Below are 26,471 nucleotides of genomic sequence, written 5' to 3' on the forward strand. Positions count from 1 at the left end.
CCTTCTATTATGTTTTTTTTTTTTTTTTTCTGTGGGCCTCTCTCTAAAGGAAAGAGATGTGATGTTTCTCTCCCTCACCCTGGCTTTAACCTGATGTAGTTTGTTGTGAGATTATTCATGATTTAAATGATGCTAAGCAAGAGAAGAACAGTGCACTGAGATTTTCATCCTGACAAAGCCAGGCTGTTTTCTGCAGGCAGGCTATGGTTTTATATCACCCGGTCCCTTCAACACTTTTCAAAGGCTTCCTTTCCTCCCAATCAAGCCCAACAGTATTCTAAGGACTTTCAGAGCTTGTTTTTGAACTGGCCTGACCCTGGTTGTCTGATCTCATATCCACTCCCCCACACATTTATTTGTCTTTTCTAATCTGGCTATCTCCCGTGGCCGCCCTTCTCTGAGCATCTGGGTGTTCGTTGTTATTTATTTTTTCCCATTTGTCTGATGTGTCAAGCCCCTGAGTCATTTCCCTTCTCCCTGTCTCACCTTTGTGGCTCATCTCACCTTCCCAGATGGCGAGCAGGCGATGCCACCACCCTCCCTTTCCACTCCTTGGGATGATGCTGGCTGGGACCATAGGCTGCAGGGTGATGTCTCTCTGCAGAGCTCCTGGTTGGGTTGAGCTGGCTCCTCTCTACTGTCTGATTTCACAGGAACTGGTGGCTTTTCTGTCTCACACCAACTGTCCAGACCCCGTTGCTCTGCTGGGTTGGGTGAGCAGATCCATCAGGGCAGGCTGTCCTTCCCTTGGTGCCCTCCCCCAGGATGGTGGCTGCTCTGCCCTGTCACATGCTTCCCACAAGACTCCTTACTCCCAGCATCCTCAATCCAGAGCTCCTTTCCACCTCATTCCTGCCCCAAAGAGGACAGGCTGAGCAGGGTGTCTGAGCAGGGTGATGATGTATCTTCTGAGGGGGTGTGTGGCTGTCTCCTGCCAGGATCATGGGAGTGTCTCTGCCTGCAGGTCCAAGGTGTGATTAGCTAGTGGTGGCAGCACACAGATATTGCCCATCAGGTCAGCACCCAGGGACCTTTCTGTGATTAAACAGTGCTAATAAAGCAAGCTCTGTCAAGGCTGGTGTTTTTCAGGCTGCATTTTAATGCCATTGACTTGGGATTTGTGCTCCTGCAACACGATCTTCACGTGTGCAGGCTTAGGCTGCTTCTTCCTTTTCTTCAGTAATTGCTCAGCTGCCCTTTATGTGGAGGAGAGAAAGTGAGAGGTGGTGAGCAGCTGAGTAACCTCTAGCTGCTACTGCATCTTCAGGAGGCCTTTCCATCTGGCAGGTGTAACCTTTGCAGAAGACATATGCTATCATCACTCTTCTTTCCACCCAACGAGCTACAGCTGGGGTGATGTGTGATCAGATGATTCAGAGAACCTCAGGGCAGGACTGCCTGAAATATCCAGGTATCAAATGTACCAATCAACTCTCTGTATAAACTTCCTTTCTATTAGGGGACATATTACAATAATATGGGTGTCCTGCTTGCTGCCCAGAGCAGTAATTTGCATGGGTGTATGTGACTATTGAGAGGTGTGTGCATCTCCCCAGTGCTGGAGCAGATTATGCACAACCTTTTGCCTTCACAACATGTCCAGCAAGTGCCTTTTGGTGAAGTGTAGTATTCAGGTGTCTGAGATTACCCAGACAATAAGGGAGAATAAGCTCTATAAATTAATATAACATAATGTAACATAATATAATATATATATATAATTTTTATTTACTTATGTATTTCTCTTTTTTTAAACACATCGATAAATAAATAAATCTATGCCTATATAAATGAAAGCATCACTGCTGGAACTATTTTTAGGGATCTGCTGCCCTCCCAAAATGTTGGATGGTACCAAGTTAGTGTGACCCCAGAGAAGCTGTGCCTTCTTCTGAGCTTCAGCAGTTTTTGTGAGGCTGACCAGTCAGTGCAGATCATACTGTGACAGTGTCAGTAAGAGCCTTCTTACCCTGTGAAAGTTCATATTTTGAGCTACCCTACGTTATGGAAGAATTTTAAGTTAAGCAATTCGTTAGCTCTGCCTTGGGTTTCGGAGGCTCTGACTGCTCAGGCAGATGCAGTTTCTGCACGTGCCCAGATAAGCCATAGAGCACGTGTGGTGTGTCCAGAATTTCCAGGAGCCACAGGCCTTTGGTCTGTGCACTGGACAGATGGTCTGTATATGCACAATAAATGCCATGTGTTTCCAAGCACAGACCATCTGTGAAACATAGGCATAGCATGTCTGATGCTTCCTGGAAACCTGGGACAGAAATATGGCAGCCCTATGGCTGATGCTCTGCTATGTGACTGAGACCAGAATTTTCAAAGGACTTTGGACTTCCAGTTGCTGCTGAATCCAGATCCAGACCAGATGCTGGGCTTCACTTGGATTCCATGACTGGGTCATTTGGTAGGACAGATGTTACACATTCAGGTACTGAATGTATCAAGGAAAGGCAAGGAAGCCTTTTTCTGGGTGGCTGTTTAAAAAACTACAGTGCAAGGTGGAAGACTACAGAGTGCAGCTGAGGTCAGGAAGGTATTTTAACATGAATTCAATGTGATGAAAGAGATGTAGCTCTTTTAATGGAGTTCTGCAGATACAAAAATTGCATCTATTGCTATTGATGGATGTTTTATTTATTCACTTATTAACCACACTTGAAATTACAGTCTATTGTAAAAGTATCACTATTTTCTTCTCCAGTGGATACCTGATTAATGTCTTGTAAGCCAGGCATTCTCTGCCAAATGAGAGTGATGTGGTTCCCAGCTGATAGCTAAATAATTCTTTAACTGAGTTACTATCTCAGCCACCCTGGTAGACTAGACTCACCACCTGATGAGCCCTCCCCGTGCAGAACAAAATTCACTTAATTTTGCTCTAATTTAGAATGGTATTAGCATAAATATTCAGCAGTGAGAAACTGCCCAAAAGCTCTTCTGTTGAATTTTCTCTGTGGGACAACTCCTATTTTAAGCTCTCCCAAATGAAAAGGTCATCCCATTTATTCCAAGCCTTTCTGGAGACCAACCTATAGCCAACGTTTATACAGGAGAACACTCTCATTAGTCCACTCCTGCTGCTTCTCAGAAGTATTTTGAAGATTTTTCAAATTTGCAGCTCTCCCCTCTCAAGGCACAAAGAGAAGATAGCTTTTGGCATGGATTGCCTGTTCTCAGATGAGGAAAGCAAGCATTGGAGGTGAAAATGCTCCTTATCTCACTGGGGTCTTCACTGCCTCTGGATTTCCTGGAGCAGAAACCTGGGGTCAGTTCAACAGCACTGCATGACAAATTCATCTTAACCTCCTACCTTAGCTGACCTCATTACTCTCATCTCCTTCTACTCTCTTCCCTTATCTCTCCTTTCTGTGGACTCTCCCACCTACCAACTCTGTTTTGCTTTGCTGGCTCATGTTCGTGGTTTCAATCCCAAGAAAAAGGAGATACTCTTGAAGGCATTAAGCTTTTGAGCTTATCTGCTCTCTCAGATATGCTTCTTCCGATCCTTTTGTTATCATCAGCCACGCTGTCATTCTTTATCAATATTTTCTTTGCTGAAAAAATCAGTGTAGAGCATACTTCTAATTTGGTTTCTGGAACCTCTATGTCTTAAAGCTCTCATCTGTCTGCCCCACTCCTTTCTTCACTGTTTATTTTATTTATAGAGCTGAAGGCCCCATTTCTGTTTACTTCTGTATCCTTTGCAAGGCCTTACTCTGCTTGACTTTTGGCATTTCTCTTCTAGTCTCATTTAGGCCTCTGTTTGCTGAGTTGTCTGGTTTCCATTCTTTGTTGGCCTTTGGTTAATTGCTGTTATCCTTTGTTGAGGTGGTTTACCCATTCACTTAAAGTAGAAGTGAATTACTAGACTAATTTTTGCAGGCTTTGTTTTTCCCTGGCTTGTGACATCTGTTGGAAGGGGTTTCTATACTTTTGGCTGAAAAGAATCTCGGGCCTTTCCCACATTCATGCCTTTCAGTTCTTTAGTCCAGCTAAGTTGACTAATTAGTTCCTTTAGTTTCTCAAATTTTGCCCATGTGAAACGTAGAACCTCAATTACAGCCCTATTTTTGTTTGCTCTTCCATTTAATTTAAACTGAATCAACTTGTGAGCGTTCAGTCAAAGGTTTTTTTCTTTGATCGCTTCTTCCGTAATGTGATCACTATTTACCAAAATGAAGCCTAAAATAGCAGCAGTGGTTTAGCTCCCTTTGGTATATTAATTTGTTGGCAATGGCATCTGAGGCTGTCTGGGCCATGCTGCCAGTAGTAGCTTCTGTCTTTGGGAAGCTGTATTTATTTCCCTCGAATTTCGTTCCTTAATGACATGGTGCATCATCTGTGATATTGATAAGGATGCAAATGAAATGTTAAACAGTCTAGAGAGGAGCAGAGAATACAATAGGCAGCGTTTTTATGGCACTTGTTAACTTTTTAATGCTGTATGCATTTCTGGTATGGTCTCATAAAGGATACAGCACACATGGAACAAGTTCAAAGATGGGTAGCAAGAATGAAATATGAAGAGATTCTTTCTGAGGAACACCTGACTGGAATAAGAGCTGGAGATGAGAAATCTGTACTGATGTGTCCATAAATGGATGTTGTAAAGATGGTAAATAAGGGGGAATTGATCACTTTCCTCCCACATTTAATTGCATGTTAGGAGGTATCAGAAGAAGCTGGCAGATGGTTGGTACAAAAGAGGCACAAAGAAATGTTTCTGTACATGGTACCTAGTTCTGTGAAACTTTTTGCCAGAGGCTGTTTTGCCTATTGAAGAATTCAAAACAAACCAACAAACAAAACATCCTTGGGCAGATTAATGGCAGGAAAAAAATTAGTGAAGACTACTGACTACAAGTTTGATTCCAAAAGCCTGTGGAAGCAAAGTGTTTATTCTGAGGAAACATCACTGTAGGTTTTCTTTCTTATGTTCTGTCCTGGATATCTGCCTTTGACCATTGTCTGGGACATGATGGTCTTCTAATATGTAAGGATGCTTCTGTAACCCCACATCCAATGGTGAGCAAATGCCTTCAGTATATTGCAGATTATAATGCTTCCAAAATGATCCCCAGTTCCTGGGCAGGGATAACAGAGGAAGATTAAGAACATTTTATTTTGATTTCCTTTCTTTGGCTATTTCTATAGGCCAGAGTAATGCTCAGTTCTGCAGATACGTCCTTGCCATTTCTGCACAATTTCCAGGCACCTTTTTGGTTGGCCAAGGTCTCTGTGCTTTCTCCATGCTCTGGTAGGCAGCACATAACAGAGTGAAATGCCAGAGAAGCACTGGTTTCTGATGGGATCATCCAAGGAGTAAAGGTAGGTGAGGTCAAACAATTAAGAAAATGTGATTGGCCAGTAAAATCAAGAAGTTAATGGCCTCATGTATGGGATAGCTGTGCAGCAGTATTCTTGGGCAGCAGAAATCCTTTGAGTCCACTGAGACCACTGGATTCTGATATCAACTTTTATCCTGTTCTCTCTACTACTCTGTTCACAGAAGGTGCTGCCAAAGCTGAGTTCATGACATACAAACCTCTAACAGCTGCCTGATGTTCCTTTAATCTTTCACATATGTTGCAGTCAGCCTCCTTACAGTAAAAAGCACAAGTGATTTTAAATCCTGCATTTTCCTAGGACACTGAAGTTTTGACTTATGGCTACCCCCCAAACCAAAGGTAACCAGCAGTGTGCAATTCTTACATCGACTTTGGAATTGCTCAAGCAAAGGGTTTGTGTTCAAAGGACTGGGCTCTTCTACCACACTTTTGGTAGCTGGCCCTAGTTTATACAAAGACATCAGTCTGTCTTGGCAGTTGTGGGGGGAGTACTCTGTCTTTCCTGGATAGCTTCTTTCTCCAACCTTTTGTCTTGTCTGTTAAGGTCATTAGTTCCTCAGGCAAACTCTGCACTGTTTGTTCAGAACATAGAACAAAGAGAAAATAGTTTGGCCCCTAGACACTACTGTAATGCTGCTATGAATGATCCTTTTTAAAAGCTGCATGGATCATACCGGTGGACTCCCACTTTGATGCTTCCAGACTGGTCATATGCACATCATTCTCATGATCGATTTTTTTGTGGTTGCTTTGAAAAACACCAGTTTACTATGGGTTTAATATGAAGAGGGTTATAAAGAAGCAGTGTTCTTACTATATCTCTCATGAGATAATCCTCTTTGGATATTATCCAAGCTTCCTTCTTCCTGAGGATTTGTTGTTAGAGTTTTTGTCCTTAAAAATCTTTGATCATCGTGCCTACATTAGGCTGTTTTTGGAGCATCTTCAATTACAACCCATCAAAAGTTGATTTTTTTTTTAAATTCACAGACACATTTAATAAATACTTTTAAATTCCTTCCTACTCCTTTGCCATCCAGAGTTCCTATTTTTTATGAACACTTTCTTTTTTAATCTTCAAAGATTTTATTCTTCACCTTCACTGTATAATATTTTATGACTGATTGTTTCAGCATCCCCTCAAATCTAGGACTGGAATTCTTCATGATTTCTCTAGCATTTCAAGCTACCTTTCTGGGGCTGTCTCACCCTTTTCCTGACTCTTACTCATAGTTATTTTATCCTTTCATTTGTTCTTGCAGTCTCAGGAAATACTCTCTCAATTTTTTCTTCTGGGAGAGAGTCACCAGAAGCTTGCTGCCTTCATGTAACCTGGCAGTTCTTTTCTCATTTAGTGGCTTCTTTGCCTAGTTAATAGAGTGACTCACCAGAATATTTTACATCTCTCTGTATTGGCTGAAAGAGCCCTTTTGCATCAGCATGCATTTATATATAAATATGTATGTGCTATCCTGCTAACTTCGGGTTCTATTTACCTGCACATATGTCTGTCTATCAAGCACTGTTCTTGATGGAAATTACCTCAATGTCTCTACATTACTTTGGAGTGATTTCTAGACAACTACTTATCAAAGAATATTACCACTGATGTCAGATCTGTTTCCCCATTCCTGCAATTAACAATTCTATCCGTTGATGCTGTTTTTATAGGCCCATGACTGAGGCAACAAAAGGAGAAAGTTTTATCTGGGAATGCAGTAATACTTCATTTAGCAGAGGGCAGCAGGAGCAAGTACAAGGGACTGAACAAATGTGGTATTCCACTAAGCACACAGAGAGACAGGAATTCTACTCTATTGAATTCAGTTAGCTATTAACTTCAGCGAGCCAGAAAACTCTCCCTCTCCTTCTCCCTTGCAAGATCCTCCCAAAAGAAGTTATCCTGAGAGCTGGTTCTGACAAAAGGTGCAATGTTAGCTGTGCTACTCTTAAGCACAAAGGCTTTTTTTTTTTTTTTTTTTTTTTTTTTTATTCCCCTTTCTTTGATGCATCATTGCTTTATACATTCTGCAGTTTAGTATCTGTCAGGATTTTTGGACTTAATGGTTTTATCTTTGTTGATCATGAGTTTTATTGGGTACTGTAAGTCCAGCTGATTTCAGCAGAACTATTATTTGACAAGGACAATTTACTCTGGTCTTGGTCATCTAACATGGATGGCTGAATTAGGTGTCAAGGCTCCCTGTTCAGTCACAGCAATTAATCTTGCCTGAGCATGAAAGCTCATCCAAATACTTGGGCTATTGTGGGAAAACTATGGGATACATCTCCTGGAAAAATTACACAGAATTTGCATAGGGGAATTGTACTGTATTCTTGCCTTTTCTCATGATTCCTGGAACAGGCAGGCATTAAATCAAGCTCAGCAGCAGATCTGCCCTGCACACCAGTGCTCTCTGCTGCAGCTGGTATCAGAGCCACTGTCACTGTGCTCTCACTATGGCAATCCTTTCTTTCATCTGATAGATGAGATGTTCCTGGCCTGGATTCAAAGGGCAAAGGGGAGAAGGATAGCAGTACAGACTCTGGCTTTTGAGTATTTTGTTTACTGGAACATCCTTTTAACCATTCAACAGTGTATACTGTTGGGTTAGGGGAAAGTCATTAATGTTGCCCTTGGTAAGTGGATCAAGTAATAGTGCCATATGCTATTATGCACTGAAATGCAACCACTGCATAGAAGACTTTTTGAACTGAAAAGCCAAATTAGAATAATTTTTTGCTTATTTTGCCTTACTCTTCAGGGTATACACCATCAGTTCTTCTCCAATGAAGTACCTCAATGTACTGGTTGCACCTGTGAAAATCAGAGGTCTAGAAGAACAGAGGGAACACTTTTTCCCCTTAAATAACTGTTTTTCCACTGCCTGACTTTTTTTTAAAGCAAGGTCTGCTTATCCCCTTATTTATGGAGTCAGAGCTCTGTGCCACCAGTCCTTGTTCTGGAGATTTGCTTATCATGGCTTCACCTCTACAACCTGAGATATTCCCTAAAGACCCCTGTCAGGCTGGGTCCCCACAACCATGTCCTGAGGCACAGACCTCACTAGGTAGGTGTGAAGCCATGGCAGCCCTCTGAAGTCACAAAAAAACCATAAAAACTTAAACTGAGGCAAATTAGTATCGTTGCATCTGGGCTGTTCTTTGCAATAGGCTCAGTTCCATGTTGGTTCTCCCTTTAATCCACCCAGGCTGACAAGCCTCAAGTGGAAATCAGCACAGAGCCTGGCCCCTGTACTGTGCAAACATTAACTAATTAATCCTCCTTATAGCCATTGGAGGCTGCAAAGAGCTGTTATTATTACACTTCTCTTCATATAGTGTGCAATTGAAGCAGTGAGGATAGATGATGAAAGGACACAGACATAATGCTGGTCTGAACTTGGGTTCAGAAGGACACTTGGACATTTCTGCAGCACTACATATTTTTTAGCAGTCCCAGTTGAAGAATAAACAGGAGAAAATCTATAATCTATTTTGAGGCAAGCTTCAAGGCTTTATCCTCTTCTAGGTTACACTTAAAAATCTGGAGAAATTCTGTTTGGTCCTTGAAAGGTTTACAGAGATGCTGAAAGTCAGAATCCGTCCCTTCATATTAATATAAAATGTGAAGAAAAAAATACCCAACAACAAGCAAAGGGCAATACAGAAAATAGGTCTGATACAAGCAAATTGGTAATGTTTGTTTTCTTCTACATTAATGCTGTCCAGACTCCCCTGTGTATTCTCAAGGAAATGACTTCGTTATATCAGTGAAGTATATTGAAAATGAAATCAGTGGCAGCACCAAATGTGCCCAGACATGACAAGACTTTTAAATAACAACAAAAGAATTCTATCTCTTTTCCTGTTTGTTCCATGTTAACCTGAGGAGATTGGTGCTGACTCTGGAATGGCTGCAGGAAGCTGTAAATGATGTATGAAAATGAAATGAAAAATCTCTGCCCAGGCCACCGTGCACAGCAATCACTGCTGAGCCAAGTTAATAGCTGCTTGCTCCTGTACCCTCTGACATGAGATGGAGCCAGAGAAGCCAGTAATGCAGAAATTGGAACAACTGCCCCAAAATATCCTGGTCAGGATGGCTCCTGATTCTTCGCCCAACCTTATTTTTGATGGTGGTGCCCTTTACAGGGTTAAAAGGGAAGAGATCCTAGTGCTTATAACCCTTCCTGTATAAACCAAGTGGTTCACTCCCAGGAAAGAAACAAGTTTGGCAGTGATGCCAACTTCTCAGGTCCTGTTTTTCCCTGCCCCTGTTTCTCAACTTTGTTTACTGTCCTCTTCTCCATTTTTATCCAACTGTATCTGTGTTGCAACGTCAACACCCCTGGGCTTTAGGGCTGTGCAGATGACAGAGGCTTGCATCAAATGGGCATAATGAAGGCAGAGCATGTGTGTGGGTATGGTTAACACCTGGTGATTATGTCAGCATGATGACAGAGGGCATTTCTGGTGACCCAGTTACTAAAAGGCTCTCGGGTAGTCACACTGCAGTACAACACTGCAAATACTGATTATTAATACAATTAAAGATTCATGCAAGCCCAGGTTCTGCAAATTCTCTGCCATGTGAATAGCCTCTGTGGAGGTAAAGAGGGCACTGCAGTAAGGGTAGAGAGCTGTTGTCTGGGCTAATGATGCACTGGCCAGAAGTTGCCTTTCAGAGCCTTAGGCTTGAGCTGCTCCTTTGTCCTGACGTGATGGAGTGACCAAACATTCCAGGTAACAACCTGCATTTGGCATCCTCTTCTTGACATTTAATGTGTAGCTTTCTACTTTCTCTCTTGTTCATTTTTGCATAGGTAACTTGTGCAAGTATAAACTAAAACTAAAGGAAATTATAAAATAATACAAATTAAACAAAACGTCCTTTGCATGATACTCCTTCACAGCCTAGAAGCAAAGGGAGAAAGGATTTAATTTAGGCTGGTCCTCTGCAGCATTTCAGATAAAGGATTTTTAATCTAGTTGTAGCTTGATAAAAACACCCCTCTCCAATCCTGCAGGCAACTTTTTCTGCCAATTTTCTTTGCAGAGAGGAAGAGAGGGGAAGAAATAATTGAAAGAACACTGCCGCATAGAAAATGACACTGATGGAGTAATGCACTTTGGAACTGTGTGCTCTGCCAGATCCTTGTTTTCTACTCTTTTTTTCTTCCTTTTACTTCAGAAATGTAAAGATATTAGTAATCATCAGCATGATTAGGTGATTTTTTTTTCCTTTGGTCTTTTTTGAGCACTAGCCAGGTAGCAGTCTTTCAAATACAAAATGATTTCTCTATTCCAGGGTGTTATTTCAACTTTCCCAGTACAGCTTGTTCCTTTCCACCCCAAGCAGAAAATTTTTCAGGGTTAATTTATTCATCTAATTGCTGGATGCACATGTGGTATTGCAGTCCACAGTGATTTTATGGACTTAAGGCTATGGTAATGACTTAATAAACATGCATGTGTACATGATTTGAAAGCAATATATTCTCTTGAATGTAATGTTTCAGAAAACACGGCATGAAAAATAAAAGGGTAGCCAGGAGCATATCTCAGCAGAGGTGTGAAATGCTGAGTTTTCAGTATTTTTCCCAAATTAAAGACTCTGTTTATAAAAGGTATTACCTGTCCAGTTTTCTGGCAATTCATAGCATTTGAATAATCAAAAATCCTCACAACACTTCTTTTTGCTTCCCTTGCCTCTGTGTTATTCTTTCAAGCCCTCCTCTGGGCTCTCGAAGGTAAAGTGCGTGTATCCACAGCAAGGCAAAGTTGAGCTGAATGAAGAAAAGGAACAGGACAAGTTTGATGGACAGTTTTCCTGAAAGGCATATTAGAAAATCTCTGGTGTTGTCTATGAAAGAGTGAAGGGGGGAGGGAGGAAGGGAGTGAGGAAGGAAGGGAGGGACAAATTTCAAGGTCTGTTGATTAGGGGCTAGTGAATTAAGCCAGACCATCTTAAACAAAATCCAACACAAAAGCACCTCTGTTAAAGTGTAGGAATTTGCACCGTTTTTATGTTAAACGGAGGGAGAGTTGGACTCCATAGCTGTCGGGCAATTTGTTATGCTTGAAAGTAAAAATGATTTTTGATTTTCCCCCTGGCAATTCTTAAACCTGTTGCAACTTCCCTCTTGGGAGTGAACCACATTCTGCTGAGGCTGGGAACATGTGCCCAGGGATGCTCACCCTGCACATGGATCCCTCTTACCTCTTTCCTGGCCCGCTACTAAAACCAAGGTACCAGCTGGGAGGGCTTTGACTGACCCCATTTAGCTATTATTTTAATCTCTTAGCTGTCTGACAGCCTAATGACATTTGCTGGCAGCACTTCATGAAGTGGTAAGATTTTTTCCCCCAACATTGGACACTTCAAAGATTTGGCCAGACAGGATGCTGGGCCATCTTGTCTAGACTGTACTTTTGCCAAGAAAGGTTGGACTAGATAATCCTTGAGGTCCCTTCCAACCTAGTATTCTATGATTCTATGATTTTTTCTAATGAGGCCATTGGTAAGCATGCTTACTCTTTTTGAGCTGACTCTTAGCAACTACTGGGCTGTCTGTTGGTTCACTGGTGACTGAGAGAAAGGAGCTGCTTGCAATGAGAGCTGGTGTGTGTGTTGATGGTTGGGTACTTGTAGTGACATGAGGCAACCAGGTGCCAATAATTGCCAGGTTGTGGGCTTGACCTCGTGTGAAGCCCACCTGTGCCCGGTTAGGGCAGGTCCCTACTGCGCATGAGCAGGATTAGGGGGCCAATAAAAAGCTCACACCTGGGGAAGCTGGGGGGCTGGTTTAGCCACCTTTGGAGCAGTAGCACCGATCCAGGCTGCTCAGAGCACCATTTGTGAGATTCTACTGGGACACCTGATTGGACCTTGGAGCGCCACATCCAAGGCGCAAGAAGAGGTTCCTCTTGCTACAGGTACTCGGTGATTTTGGATGGCAGGGCTCCAGTTCCTTACCCTCTGCTTTCCCAAATATACAGTGCTATGTTGTTTCATCTTGTGGAATGATTTATGGCAGCATCCAGACCATTAAACCATGAAGGCAGGTGACAAGTGGCTGACCTATAACAGATTTTAAATTCTCTGCATCTTGGTAAGGTCTAGATAAGTGTTTTAGCCATTCCCTAGGCCTGCTGCCTGCAGTGTCAGATACTTCAGGATATTTTATTCTGGAACTGGACAGGTCACAAAGTTTTTGAAGGAGCTCAATTTAGAATAGCATTTAGCTCAGTTTTTAAGTATAGCTCTGGATACTGAAGGCTCACCCACACTTAGCATCTCTGCTTTCTTTAAGCTGTGACCAGAAAATGTCTTGCTGCAATGCTTGGGCATCACTTGAGATGGAAAAGCCCTCTATGGTCACAGTGAAGCAAGATGCTGCCACCATGGCTGGTTTTGGCCTAAACCAGATGAGTCACCCAGGGGATACCTGTGAGTCCTGCAACATGGTGTGGGTTTAGTCATTATCTCAGCCTGCTCTGGCTCAGGAGGGTGTTCTGTGAGATGCCCAGTTCCAGTTTGGTCTGTGAAGGTAGATGTAGGGAAGGCCAAGGATCTCCAGACAAACCCAAGGTTCTTGGGAAGAAGCATCCTGCAACCCACTGCCCTTGACCTTGTAAATTTGTATTTCCCAATCCAACCTTGCCAAGACATGGTCCTCTGCTGAGGCAGTGATTGTCATGTTTTGGGGAGATGCATGGTGATGACTTCTGCTTGAGTTATGGCATTTTCTCTCCAAAAAGATGAAATATTTTGGGGGGGAGAGCTGGTGACTTTCTCTGTTGACTCTGAGACACAATAGAGATGTAGAGATCTTTCTCCTTCTTCCTGCACCCTCGCCTGTATTTACTGTCAGTAAAAGAAGCCAAGTTTAACTCATATTTCTGTTAAAGTAAGAAGGTAATGTTGAAAACTGAGCCACTGAGATGCAAACCTTCTGAAGTCTGTAGTGGTTACAGCCATCAGCTACCTTGGTGAGGGCTGCAACACCCTCCCACATTCTTGATCCAAAGGCAACGGGAGTGTTAATATGGTTTTCAGCTGGTTTTGTTTGGCCTAGAAGAAGGTGTGATCAAGTGGTCTCCCACTTGCTTCTGTGTTGTCCTGCATACTTAAAAGTTAGAGCACTGTCTGTGCATCTGGCCATCCCTACAGGTCCTTGCTCATCCTACTTAAAGTCTGCTCCACAGTGTTGGAAGCACAAGGGTAGCACCCGAAAGGGCCATAAGTTCTCTCTGCCTTCCATTCCTACTCTAGTTCCTGTGCTTCTTGCTGCTTCCCAGCCTCATAATTTTTCATTTTGCTACTGCTTGTTTTGCTACTAAGATCCCATTTGTCAAAACCTCTTTATTGAAGCACGAAAAAGATTGGGCTGGGGGAGTGAGGCCTCACAAAGGGTGAAGTTACTTCCACAGTGCAGCATCCCCTCAGCAAACAGCTGAAGGTGACTGCAAGCACATTCTGGAGAATGTCATTCATTATTTGTACATTCACCCAGGATGAAGCTATTCTTCCCTGCCCTCTTGGGAGGTGCTATTTAAATGAGGAAAAGGCAGGTCTTTCTTCAAAGAGCCTGCAAGCTAACCAAACAAGGCAAGGACAGGGGAAAATAAATATTACCCTGACTACTGCGATCAAAAGAGATACCTAGAGATAGTAAATGATTTGTTTGAGTTGATATAAGCAGTCTATAGAGGAGCTGAAGTAGGAATTGAACCCAGAGTCTCTGACCTGGCCAGCAACGTCCTCTGAAATACTACGGGTTCAAGAAAATGGCGATGTTGTGAAAATGCAGCTGTTGCCTGTGAATTCTGTCACTTTAGAGGGAAGAGTTAGCATTAAAAATATATATTCTCTTTTCTGATAGCATTTTACTCATGTTAGAGCTTTTTCCCACAAGTTTCATTGCTATTTGATATTGTTACTGTATTTAGTAGATAATTTAATAGAGGTTTCTTGTTAGCAAAATATTTTGAGATTCCTGAGTGTTCCAGAATTCCTGTTCTCAGAATCATTTGCAAGTTAACTTCTTGTTTTGTTTTTGAATGAAAAGAAATTTGAATTTGTTGGCATTTGTGGCCATACAAGCCCTCTTCTGGTGAAGGATAAAGAGCAATGTATTTTGTACTATTTTAAAATTATTTTTCCTTCCTTCTTGGTTATATCTTACCTAATTAAAAATAGGAATCATATTCATTGCATTGAAATATATGCTTGCAATACACTTGTGTGGTTGGCTGTCTCAGTTCTTAATTACCTGCAAAAAGTATTTTTTGCCTTATACTTGCTGGCAGTATGAATATTACCCCTTTATTAACCATCTTATTTCTCCCATATTAAACAAAAATAATGTAAAATATTACCACAAACGCATTTTTGTTATTAACACCAACTTTGTCCTTTGCATCAAAAAAAAGAAAAAAAAAAATTTTTTTTTTCCTTGAGCTGAGGTGTGAGGTTTTATTTTCATGGGCAAGTGAAGGAGAACTTGGTTCTTAAGTCTTAACTCTGCATTTCACAGAGCTGCTGGAAGTGGAGCACACCCTGGATTCATTTTTTTCCCCTGTTGTCACAAGCTGTGCGGTCCCAGGGGCTGCTCCATTTAGGAGAAGGAAGTTGAATAATTGCCCCCCTGACAGACCTCCCTGTCAGCTCTTCAGGATATTGGTGCTGGGTTGTTTGGTGGGAAAACACCTAAAGTCAACAGAGGGAGGTACTGGAAATGGCATTCAGATGGTCAGGGGATATCCAGTGAGTCGGATGGAAGCACATGAAAGAGTTGGATGGAAGCAGAGTAAGGAACCATTTAATGCCTGTGTAACTGGTCTTTTTTTTTTTGGACACCAGGATTTCCCTGGAGCAATTGCCTACTAGCCAGCAGTGCACATGTCTGTTGTTGGGAGATGCAAAGATTCTTCTGTTGACTTATGCTTGGCTCAGGCATGAAAAACCTACCTTGAGGGTGAGGGTAATTACTGGTGCATAGCTGATTATGTGGGGCTGATTACTTCCAGGCTAGATGGGGAGAGAGGCTTCCCAGGTAGAAATGAAAATAGGACAGATGCTTTGCTCCTGGGAAGTGAGTGTAGGCTGAGGCTTGTTCCAGTTGAGGAGTTGGGTACCCAGAGGACAGCGGTAAAATTAGATCCTAGAGGCCAAAATTGTAATGTGAATCAGCTGCTGCCTAACACTGAGAATTCAATTTCTGACTAAATATCAGCACCAGCTCTTCTCTGTGCCCACAGCTGTCCTGTCTGGTTGGGATCCGGGGACTTCACCTGAAAGCACATTGAGCATCATCCAGAAACTCCTGATGTGCCTGGGTGAGTGTTTCAGCTGCCTGAGAAGGGGCAAAGGCCATGTTGGTTACATCCAAGGAGAGGCAGCGTTGAGATTTTTTTTTTTTAAGGGGTGCAACTCTGAGCTTTGGTAACCAAGTTCTGCTTCCCTCCTGCTTCTGTGCCTGAGCCTGTTCTGGGTCTGATCTTCAGTCCATGAATGAGGAGTAGCTACCTGTGCTGGTGGCAGGAGACTGCAGAGGGATCTTGATTACAAATGCTATTCCTGTCAGAAGGAATTGAGAATTTTTCGGTGATAAGAAGGGTGCAGTTTTGGTTCCTTAGCAATGCTGCAGCTTTACATATTAGTGAAACCTTAGCAAAGTTGTAACTGAGTCTCACCCCAGAAGAACTGATTAATTGTTTGGGGTTTTTTTGGTAATCACCCTCTTTTTAAAATTTTTCTTTTTCTTTCAAAGAGCTTTGCCTTTGTGTTTTTCCATTGCACATTTCTATGCCACTACTGTAGGTGAATTAATCTTATAAGAATGGTTGTGCCTGTCCTTTACTGATGGGAGAGGAGGGCAGGGGGAATGACTTCAGTGCTCCTTTAATTACAGATTTCATTAATTACCCTTCAAACCAAACAGCTCAGAGCTGTTTTCGCAAGCCAGAATATCCTTCTGAAACTGGTTTACACCTGAAAGGGTAATTGCTTCCTAACTCTATGCTTACGTATTTCCAAAATCCAACAGCATCTCATTCAGCTTCATCATACACCACCTCCCTTCACAAAACTGTGCTTGACCTAGTTAGGAAAATTCCTTGTGTAGCCCCACCTTAAGACACCCCTGCCTGACAATAACCTGAGCATAGCCTGGAGCTAGAATTGATTGTCCTCTGAATGCCTGATATGGTCTGGGACCAGGGTTTCCATCCTTTGGTTTATATCTTGAAATAACTGGGACTGGCAAAATCCATGCAGGATTCAAAATTCAAAATCAAAGGGCTTTACATGAGCACCCAACTCAGCAAACACTCACCCTGGGGATACTCCTGCTGTGATTGCTGAGTTCTGTCTCTTGGCCCACAGGATAAGCTGGTACAGTGCCAAAGGAGCAATAAAAGAAAAAAAAATCAAAACCAAAACAACAACCTGACCCACCAGAAAGCAACAACAACCTGACCCACTAGAAAGCTGCTTTCCTTTCATGGTCTTCAAGCAAAAGTGGTTCTGGCAAGGCAGGAGGATAAAAGTGATCCCCTCTTTGTGGGTGCACTGCACTGTCTGGGTGATGCTGCTCTATAGGCACTTTGAGTGATGTGACAGCTTCCCTGACTGAAGTAATTCCAAGTACTGTAACATGAAGTGTCAAGGCAGACAGTAGAAAACATTTCAATCCTTTTCATTAGAACAAAGCACTATTCTCTTGACGGCTTTCAAATGCATATTGTTTAGCTATTATGTGCTAACCTTGACTATTATATTCTAAGCACAATAGCAGTGGGAGCTTTCTGCTTTTTTGTTCATTTGTGATCGTGGTAAGAGGATTTTATTATTATTTTTTTCAGGGTCAGTAAAATATTCAGATATAAAGAAAAAAACAAAACAAAAAAAACCCCCACCAAAAAAAAAAAAAAAAAAAAAAAAAAAAAAAAAAAAAAGACAGAAATATTTATGAAAAAGAAGTCTGAGATTCTTCCTTGTGTCTCAGTTTTCTGGTGGGTCAGATGTTTTCCAGTATGGATTTTTACCTCAGTGTGGCATGTACTTGTCTTGACAGAAATCAAAGACTGCAAGCTCATCCTGCCTAAAGTGCTCATAGGACTGGTGACAAGCTGATGCTAAAGTGACTGCAATGTTAGCTACTGAAAGCCTCAGGCAAAGTACAGCAGGTAAATGGTTAATTAAAATGATTCTTCAAGGATACCTTTAAGGGAACATGGAGCCTTTCCAAATCTCTGCAGGGAGTTATTGATGGAAATTGCTGCTCCATGTTTTCTCTCAGGAATACACACAGGGTGGGTTACCTTAACTCTTTCTGACATTTCTTCCATCTGACCATGAGCTTCCTGAAATGGGGAGATTAAATTGCTCCTGTAAGAATGAGATGTGACACAGGTGAAAGCTAAAGATAAAGATACAGAAATGTTTAAGCAACACATGAAAACTCCTGATAAAGCCTGAGTGCTTTTCCAGGACCAGGTGGACCAGGTACCCCAGAGGACAGAAATTTTCCTTGCTATCTCAAAGGGTTTTTTAGCCTTTGTAGGCTTTGTAGCTTGTCCAATGATGTGGGGATTTTTTTTTTTCCACATTCCCTTGGGCTTACCTTTTCAAGTTTCCACCATCTCATCTTCAATTTTTCCCCTCCCCTCAACTTTGTTTTGTTTGAGTTGCTAAACTCTTTCTCAAAGTACTGCAATTCCCACTCCTATCCAAACCCTTTTTCCTGATCCCTTAATTAGTTCCTGTCCATTCCTACCTTCTCTCCACCTCTCATTCCCATTTTTTCATACCTGATACTTAAAGATTACCCCCTCCAGTGGCTTCAGCCCTTCCTTCTCTGCTGATTTTTTTCCTTCCTCCATGCCAACAATATGTGACAGGGAAGGAGTCACTGATTATATGTCTTCATTGTAATTAAACTGGGCCAGAGCCCATTCTCTGGCACTAGGAGCAAGTGGCACAGCCTGGCTCACATCCATACAGCTAAGCTCTCTTCTTCCCAGAACAGGATGGCTTTATCCCTTCTGCCTACTGGGAACAGCCCTTGGCAAGTGCTGCTCTCTGAACCCTGCCCAGACACAGTCTCAGAGAGAACTCCCTAGGACAAGCCAAAACTGTTCCAGGGAGGATGATGAAAATTAAACACCGTAGACTGTGCTACAGGTCTCAGAGCTCTTCCATTTACTTGTGAAAATGCAGCAAAGAGGATGGGAGAGGCCATGTCCTTGCTTTTCCACTCAGGTGCAGAGCCAGGCTGGAGCAGAGGGGTGGCTTTGGCCCACAGGAGGTCAGCAGGCTCTGAAGGAGGAGCAGAAGCCCTGGAAATCCTTATATTTCATGCAGAAACTTGGCTAAATACAGGCAGGGCTTTTTAATCTAGTGGGGGTGTGGGAAACATGTCCTTGGTTAAACTCTTGCCCTCCAGCCACCACTGCCAAGTTCCTGCCCCCAGATCCAAGCTTCCAAGCAAGGATTTCCTTGGGATTTTTAAACATGAGTGAAAAAACATAGCTCTTTCCTGCTTCCTCCCTGAGGTGAGGGTAGCCAAATTCAGCTGAAAGAGAACACCCACATGGGAAATTGTAGCTCCTTTAGTTAACATTCTGTAAAATCTGCAGCAGCTGGGAGCGGGGTCTTCCTGGGTGTAGGTAGTGTGAAGCAATTTAGTAGTAAGTGGTAACACCTCTACCTGTAACACCAAAGTGTGGGCATACACACAGACAGGGGGTTGGTGATGCTGTAACTCCTTTGACAAGTGGTATCTATGAGACACCAACCCACTGCAGTACCACAAGGAAGGTCCTAAGCTCTTGGGATGGTTTTGGGTGTGATGTTCTGAACCAAGTTAGTGTGAGATTGTGCAGAGGCAGAGAGTGCTCGTCTGCTAAGTCCTGCAAACCTGGGGCTTTGCTTTGCAATGTGGAAATTCTCATAACCAGTGACTCTGACATTCACCCCTCTTGTTTTTATACTCTGAAAGGGTTGGAGATAGATTGTACGTGTACATCCACATGTATAACACACCTGGTGTCTGTATATATGTGTGTGTATTTGCAGGTTGCCAAAGTCTCACATCACTACATATTGAAATTATTAAAGAAGTAAGATAGACTATTGCTATTTCCATGCCCTTGGAAGTGTTATATATATACATACAGCCAGTAGTAAAACCAATAAATAATCACTGTGTTAATTAATTCTAATGTTATTTCTGAAATAACAATATGTATTTCCTGAAGATTTTGCTTGTCTTTTAAGCCTGAAATACCAGGCAATCAATGCCTGTAATCCACTTGTTTACTTTTTTCAAACATATATATATAGCTGTAGATTAGATCACTGATTCTCTGCACTAATAAGGAAGAAAAGTCTTAAAACCAGATTTTCAATCAGCAAGCATGACTTGGAATTTGTCTTGGGCTTAGCTTTCAGATGAGGTCCTGCAGATATTGAAATGTCCATCATCTCGTGCTTCATGTAACCACTTCCTTGTGTAGAGCATGAGTAAGAATGACTGAAATATGGGGATGGCCAAAGTGTTTCATATGTAATTTCCTCCCCTGTTTCTCAGGTTTCCTTTTCTCAAGCTGCCACCCCAGGAGTCTGTCTTCTCCCAGTGCAATGCTGACTGTGTGGGAGGTTGGGGTTGGGTTCCTTAGCCCCATGTTCTGGCTGTGTGGTCTGAGATAGAACAGTCACTTTCTTCAGTGCAGCCCGTGTGCCACGCTGCACACCTTTGCTGGGAGTGGATGTGATCCTTGGGCATCCTAACACTTGCTTCCTACAGTTTCTATTCCCCCAAACCAAAATCCTACCATCTATCTGTGAAGCCAGGTTACCTGTGTATGAGCACACAGCAAATTCAACCAAGGCAATAGGAAATCTCTGATGGGCCTATCTCGTGATAGAGGTGTAAATACTGTGTCTTTGAGCACTCTGAAGGGACTGGCAAGATTTTCTTGCTGGGGAGATTGGCAGTGAAAGATGATTAATGCACAGATAAAAGAAAAGTGTTATCTCCTGGTGTTCAAGTCACTGGCAAATTTCCCTTCGACTCCAGCAGAGATGGGAGGTAAGCTGAGATGTTTGCCTTTTTATGGACAGATTTTTCTGTTCAGCTCAGAGATAAAGATTTCTGGGGGGGGGGAAGCCAGTGACTGTCAAGACAGAAGATGGCTGTGAATGCAGCAGTTGTGTTGGCAGATCTGAGTGCTGAGGGACCCATATCTAAATGCCTCAACAGACAAGAAGAGTGTTCCAAGCTGGGAGCCCAGCTGGAGACAAACAGGGCAGAGCAACTGAAGGGAAAGGCAGGTGACTTGAGCAGGTGATGGATGGGAGGAGCAGCTCACAGGGCTCAGCATGGTGCAGAGAGCTTCCAAATCTCAGGACTTCAAGCTCTTGGTGTGTCACTTAGGTGGCTCAGCAGGCTCACAGGGGAATGGTTATCAAACCACTGTCAGCCTTTGAGAAATGGAGAAAGCAGCAACTAAAACAGTCTATAAATAAAACCAGATCCAAACTGGTATCTAAAACTTGTTCAAATTGATCTAATTCCTTCTGCTGGTTTGCTGACCTTCACACTTTTCCAGTTCAACCAAGCAAAGGCAGGACTGCAATTTGCTTCTGGAGGACACTGGATTCTCTTCAAACAGCTCTGTAACTTTGCAGTTTTTGGCAGAATCCCTCCCATTTTCTTCTCCCTCCTGTCTTATGTGGGTAGAAGCCTTGTGGAGAGGACAGTAAGGTCCACATAAGAGCTGAGCAAAACCGGTTCCATGGAGGTCCTCAGCTGGACCCCATTTCAGCTCATTCTCCTGTCCTCTGCACTCAGGAAGGATTTAAACCTTTCCAGTACAATCTGGTGGTAATAGCTGGAGGAGATCTTGGATTTCTATGGATTTTGGCTCAGATATAACTTCTTTCCACTTCACGAGGAATGTGCACTGAGAGGCAGATTTAGCCATCGACCTTTTGCTGGGGCTTTATGACACTTCCATGACCCAGAGCCTTCCCACAAGCATATGTTCCTGCTGTCCCCACTTCCCAGCAGGTGTGTGTGGTGATGGGCCATACACGTGACAACAAAATGTGTGGTGTCAGGAGTGACTTTCTGAGCTTCTCTCCCTCTTTCTCTTCCTCCCAGTTTCTCCCAGCTAGGCAAAGTTACCAGTGCCAGTGTGGGAGCTCGTGGAGCTTTTGGGTGAACTAGAGCTTTTTTTTCTGGCTGTGTTCTTCTATTTTAGTGAGTTAAATCAGCTCACAAGGAGATCTGATGGGTATTTGAGTTAGCACAAGGTTGTGATGATGGTGGGGGAAGAGTATACCTGGGGCTGTCCCTCTCATCAGCTGCTGAATCAGTTCACCATGTCTCAAGTGACTATAGTGGTTACAATACCTCTGTCCAGCTCTCAGAGCAAGTGAAAAGAAACCACAGCATTTTATGACTTTATTACAGCAGTCTAATATTGTATTTGACGTTTGGTACCCTCCTTGTGTGAGTTTTGCTTGAGGAACCTGCTTTCTGCTCTGCCCTGCTGAAAAGTTTCGAAGGGTCCTTTTTGTCAGTGTGACCACTTCTACCTGAGAAATGCTGTTCCCCTGGAATTTCTGATCACCTTGGGGTCCCAAAGCCTTCCAGATCCTCTCTGTGCAAAGGAAGGTTGGACCAGGGACTATGAGGTCTCAGAAGTAATTTGTGAACTGCTCTGCTTGAGCTGTTGTACAGGAAAGGGCTTAGCTCCGGTGGAGAACACATCACCTTGGATACCCTCAGCCAGGCAACCTCATCCAATCAAGTGGAATTCCCCACTGATTTTTAATTAACTCTTTTCTAAATTTAGTGTTTCCTTTTTTAGAGGGTGTGAAGGAGGCACAAAGCTAAATTTTCTGAAGCCTTATTTCCCTGTCAAGACTCAGCAGCAGAAAACTACTCATGGGATTCTGAAAAGATACCCAGCTTCTCTGAAGAGAGATGGATGATTTTGCCTCCTTCACTCCAGATCCAGTATTTTTTTCAGAACATGAAAACCACATCCCAGTAGGGCAAAAGCATCTCCAAGCATGTAACTGCCATGGAAGTCATTGCAGACTGAGGAATGAGGGCGATGGAAACTGTAGGGATAACTCTGCTAACGTGATCCTGGAGGTGCTGGAGGGAAGGAACTGGGTACATTGAAGTGACATTACCTACAGGCAGCTACTGACATCTGCTCCCTAAAGGAGGAAAAGCTGGGAGATGAGGCAGCTTGGGCAGCAAATCCTGCATGAACATGGTGGGCAGGGTTTGATGGCTCTAGATCAAGGATCCACACAAGGAGTGGAACGGATCAGAGCCAGAGATGGACACAAGCCTACAGCATGGATCCGAACTCCATCCAGGGGACAGGGGCAAAGATAGGACAAGGGTCAAGCAGCAGGGTATCACTATGCCTATACAAGCCAGTAATTTGCACTCACTTCTTTCCTAATCAAGAAGTTCTGTCATTTTTGATCCCTCTAAGCTGCTCCTGTCACCTTGTATCCAGAATGTTTTGAGTGCCATATGACAGGAAAGCAATGTGAACTGAGGAGAGCAGCGTGGTTATTGTCCCTAACATTCACTTATGGTAAAAATATCCATTACTTTCAGTGAAGCATTTGCTGGTTTGTCCAATTCTTAAATGGAATTTCATGATGCTTTTTGAATCTCGCTAACCTAATTTAAAATAATTGATAACCATGCTAGAATTGGTGGGGTTTGGATTTTATTTAGTGCAATACACAGGTCTTTGGGACAAAAGGTCATATGATCTTTCTTTGATGAATGGTATTACTAGAACAAATTTTCAATCCACACAGAGATGATCTGTTTCAAGTCTCATCTAATATTTATAAGATAAAACTTGATATTTCTGATACTACATGTATTTTCCTAACAACTCAAATTTATTCAGCTTGTATTGAATTGTCTCAAGGACTGAAGCATTTACATTTTGTTATTACAGTGTCATCTTTCTGATCTATTTTCGTAATTTTTTTTTTGGCTTGTTCAGAGGGAACAGCATGAGTCATGTCAAATTTGAAAATGCTACTGGATACAGCAAGGGCCGAATTAAGAAGTCAACCATTCACAAAGCTCAGCACATTGCCATTATCACAGGTAGCACTCCTCTTTATGCAAAGCATTTAAAACAACTGTTTTGTAAGAGCAAGGCATAGTTATTGCTGGTTATTCTTATGCTATTATCTCTGCTCTACACTCTAATTCTTGTTTTATTTATCCATCAAATTTTGCATTATAGATGGAGACTAAAATTCAAGATTTAATTTCAGAAGAACAAACCCTCTGCTGTTAATCCAACCGTTACGTTGTCCCTCTAATTGTCGTGCTCACCTTTTGCCTTTGCATGGTACGTAATTTTTTCTAGGCTAATGTTTTCCTTGGAAATGTTGTTTTTTTTGTGAATGGACAAAATTGCCTAAAGTTGCCGTAGTGACATCTCTCTAGCTGGTGTCAGAGCAAGGAGAATGTCAGGCTGCTGAAGTCAGCACCTGGGAGGGATGGAATCCCCATTGAGAAGGCAGGTAATGAGGTTGTGCTGCAAAGCAAAAACCATCTGAGAGCAGAAAGTAGGACAATCTTGTGAATATAATGTTGGGAGCCTCCAAGGAGGGCCTTTGAGTTAATTATTATTAGGGTTAGACTTCTAGTCTCCAGGGCCTCTTGACCATGTCTTCCTTGCCTTCATTGCTGACCTACCAGAGCTTTCCCATGTGGACCTCCTTATCCTGCAGGTCCCTCAGCTTTCACCTACAGCTTTTGACCTGCATGGTCTCAGCTTTGCAGTGGGATGAACAGACTTGTGTGATGGCTTACACTAAATTAACCTCCTTGCTTCCTGCTGCCTTGACTCTTCAATTAGAAGGTAGTGCAGACATTCCCTGGAGATGAGGCAGGGAGCTTTGGAAGACATCCTTGGAAATGTCATCCTGAAAAATAGACTGTATTTTGGTAGTAAGAGTGAAAAAACCAGCAGTTTAAGTGATCAGCTCCTCTCCAGTGCTATGCAGATTCTCTGGCTGCTTTGGGAGTTTCAGGTTTGGGAAATCAGGGTGTTTAGCCAGGCACTGAAGACAGACCAGTGACTTCAGGTGTCTTAATATTGTGTTGCCTCAAAAAGCTGTAAAGGGAATAAGAGAGATTAGATCCAGTGTATGGAAACTGCACAGCTCTGACACGGCTTTAGGCACCTGACATGGGAGCAGCCAAAAACATAAGTGCCTGAAAGTTTGGCTCTACAAGTACATAGGGAAGCTGAACACCGGGGTTTTTCCTTCTAGAAGAAAAGAGGGTTAAATATGCAGTGTTTCAACTGTATTTATGTTTTAAAAAAAAAAATTTCTCATCTATATTTTGTTTTACATACAGAGAAATTTCAAAGACTTCCTCACTGTTTATTTTTGTAAGTAAACCTAAAATCACACATACAACCATACAAACACCACTACTGAACAATGGAGGGGAGGGTGTGTATACATATACACACACACATGCATTAAATTACAGATGGGTGGTGGATTTAGAGGTCCTACATTTCAGCCCTCAGCACAGAGCACGGTCCCTAAAGAAGTACCATTGTGTTAAGAAATTACATTTTTTGAACAATCTAGGAAACATCCCATGTAAAAAGGATAGGAAGGGTACCCCGCTTGCTGGATGCTCAGTGGGTGCACACAGCTCTGCACAGCTCTCCTTCTGCAAACCTCTCAGAAAATACTGCTGAAAGCACACGCTGTCTGTCTGGCTCCACCAGCAGCAGTTTTCTGATTCCAGGTACCATATCACTCCCTGGCACATGTATTTTCCTGGGCTGAATCCCTCAGTGCCTTGGTGGCTGTGCGAGAAAGCTGTGCAAAGCCTGGCTGAGCACGGGAACTTCTGTACCTCGTGCATCTCGTGTGCAGGATGAACCACAGCAAATCCAAAGTCATCTCGTTGCATTTGGAGTACTGACAACTCTTCGACACATGGAAAGGGGCCAGCTACTCAGACCAGCTCAGTTTTCCTTGTTTAATCTCTTAAGCACATTTTCAGGCTTAACTGCTTGAGTGGCAGAACCCCCATCAGCAATTTAAAAAAGCAATTATTTTGAATCTCTTCAGAAAATATTTTTATCTGCAAGATCCTGCCAGGCTTCTGCATATTAGAAATGGTATGAAACACTCTGAAATATTGATTGATAAGATTCATGACCTTAAAAAAATTATTAAGAGAGGGATACCAGGCATGCAGTTTCTGGCCAGGGGGAACACAGCATTTCAATGAAAGAGTGTTAATTATCACAAAGATGGTAGAAAAATCTTTAGTGGATACGTTCCCTAATATGATCGGTCACGCATTATGCCCTTCACTTCACACACAAAAAAAATACCAGATGAGCTATAACTCTGCAAATCCCTATTGGAAAAGTCACTTTTACAGAAAGTATTTTTTTCATAGCTCTGTGCTCTTCTGAGCCACTCCAGCAAAGGCGTGAGTGGCAGCTCTGTTTCCTCTGATCTTCCTGCTACTAACGGTCCAGTTTTTCGAAGAAGGAGGCATTGTCTGTAGTGATTGAATGACATTTAGGAAAATTTCCATTTGCGTTTTTCTGTGCACGTAGTGAAACTTCCAGCCCCCTCCACTGGTTATCACAGTGTCAGGGATTACAGAGACCCACTGGCTCACATCCTGCACTGTGCCTGCCTTCCTCCTGCTCCAGCTTGTCCTGATTGTTTACCTGATTAGCACTTGCAATTAGTGATGTGTGCATAAGGCTCGGCTCAGGTTTTGAATGTTGCCTGAACCTTTCCCTCTAGATCAGAGCTCCCACATCCTCCCATGCCAGATCAGCCTCCTGCTGAAGTTGGAGTGACTTTGGGTGTTAACTTTGGCCCAGGAGCACATTCCCAGGGCACGGAATTAGGTGTGGGCTCTGGCACTTTGCTGCACCAGGACCCCCGTTAGAAACAGAATCCCAGCCTTCGTGTTTTTACATTATCAGTCATTTCTGAATTCCTTATAATTTTTTAAATGACTTTTGCAGAGAGCAGTCAGATGCTAT

General features: G+C 42.7%; 1 long non-coding RNA gene across 1 annotated transcript in view; it reads left to right on the plus strand.

Moving 5' to 3' along the window:
* LOC139796874 (uncharacterized) overlaps positions 1-26,471 on the plus strand; it is a 120,683-nt gene that overhangs the window by 89,926 nt on the left and 4,286 nt on the right. Inside the window, exons 6-9 of the long non-coding RNA XR_011726185.1 lie at positions 15,226-15,340; positions 15,624-15,701; positions 17,441-17,552; positions 20,329-20,458. This is a non-coding gene — a long non-coding RNA (uncharacterized lncRNA). The remainder of the gene's footprint in view (positions 1-15,225; positions 15,341-15,623; positions 15,702-17,440; positions 17,553-20,328; positions 20,459-26,471) is intronic.

The sequence above is a fragment of the Heliangelus exortis genome, chromosome 5 (genome assembly GCF_036169615.1).
Source record: "Heliangelus exortis chromosome 5, bHelExo1.hap1, whole genome shotgun sequence".
Taxonomy (NCBI): Eukaryota; Metazoa; Chordata; class Aves; order Apodiformes; family Trochilidae; genus Heliangelus; species Heliangelus exortis.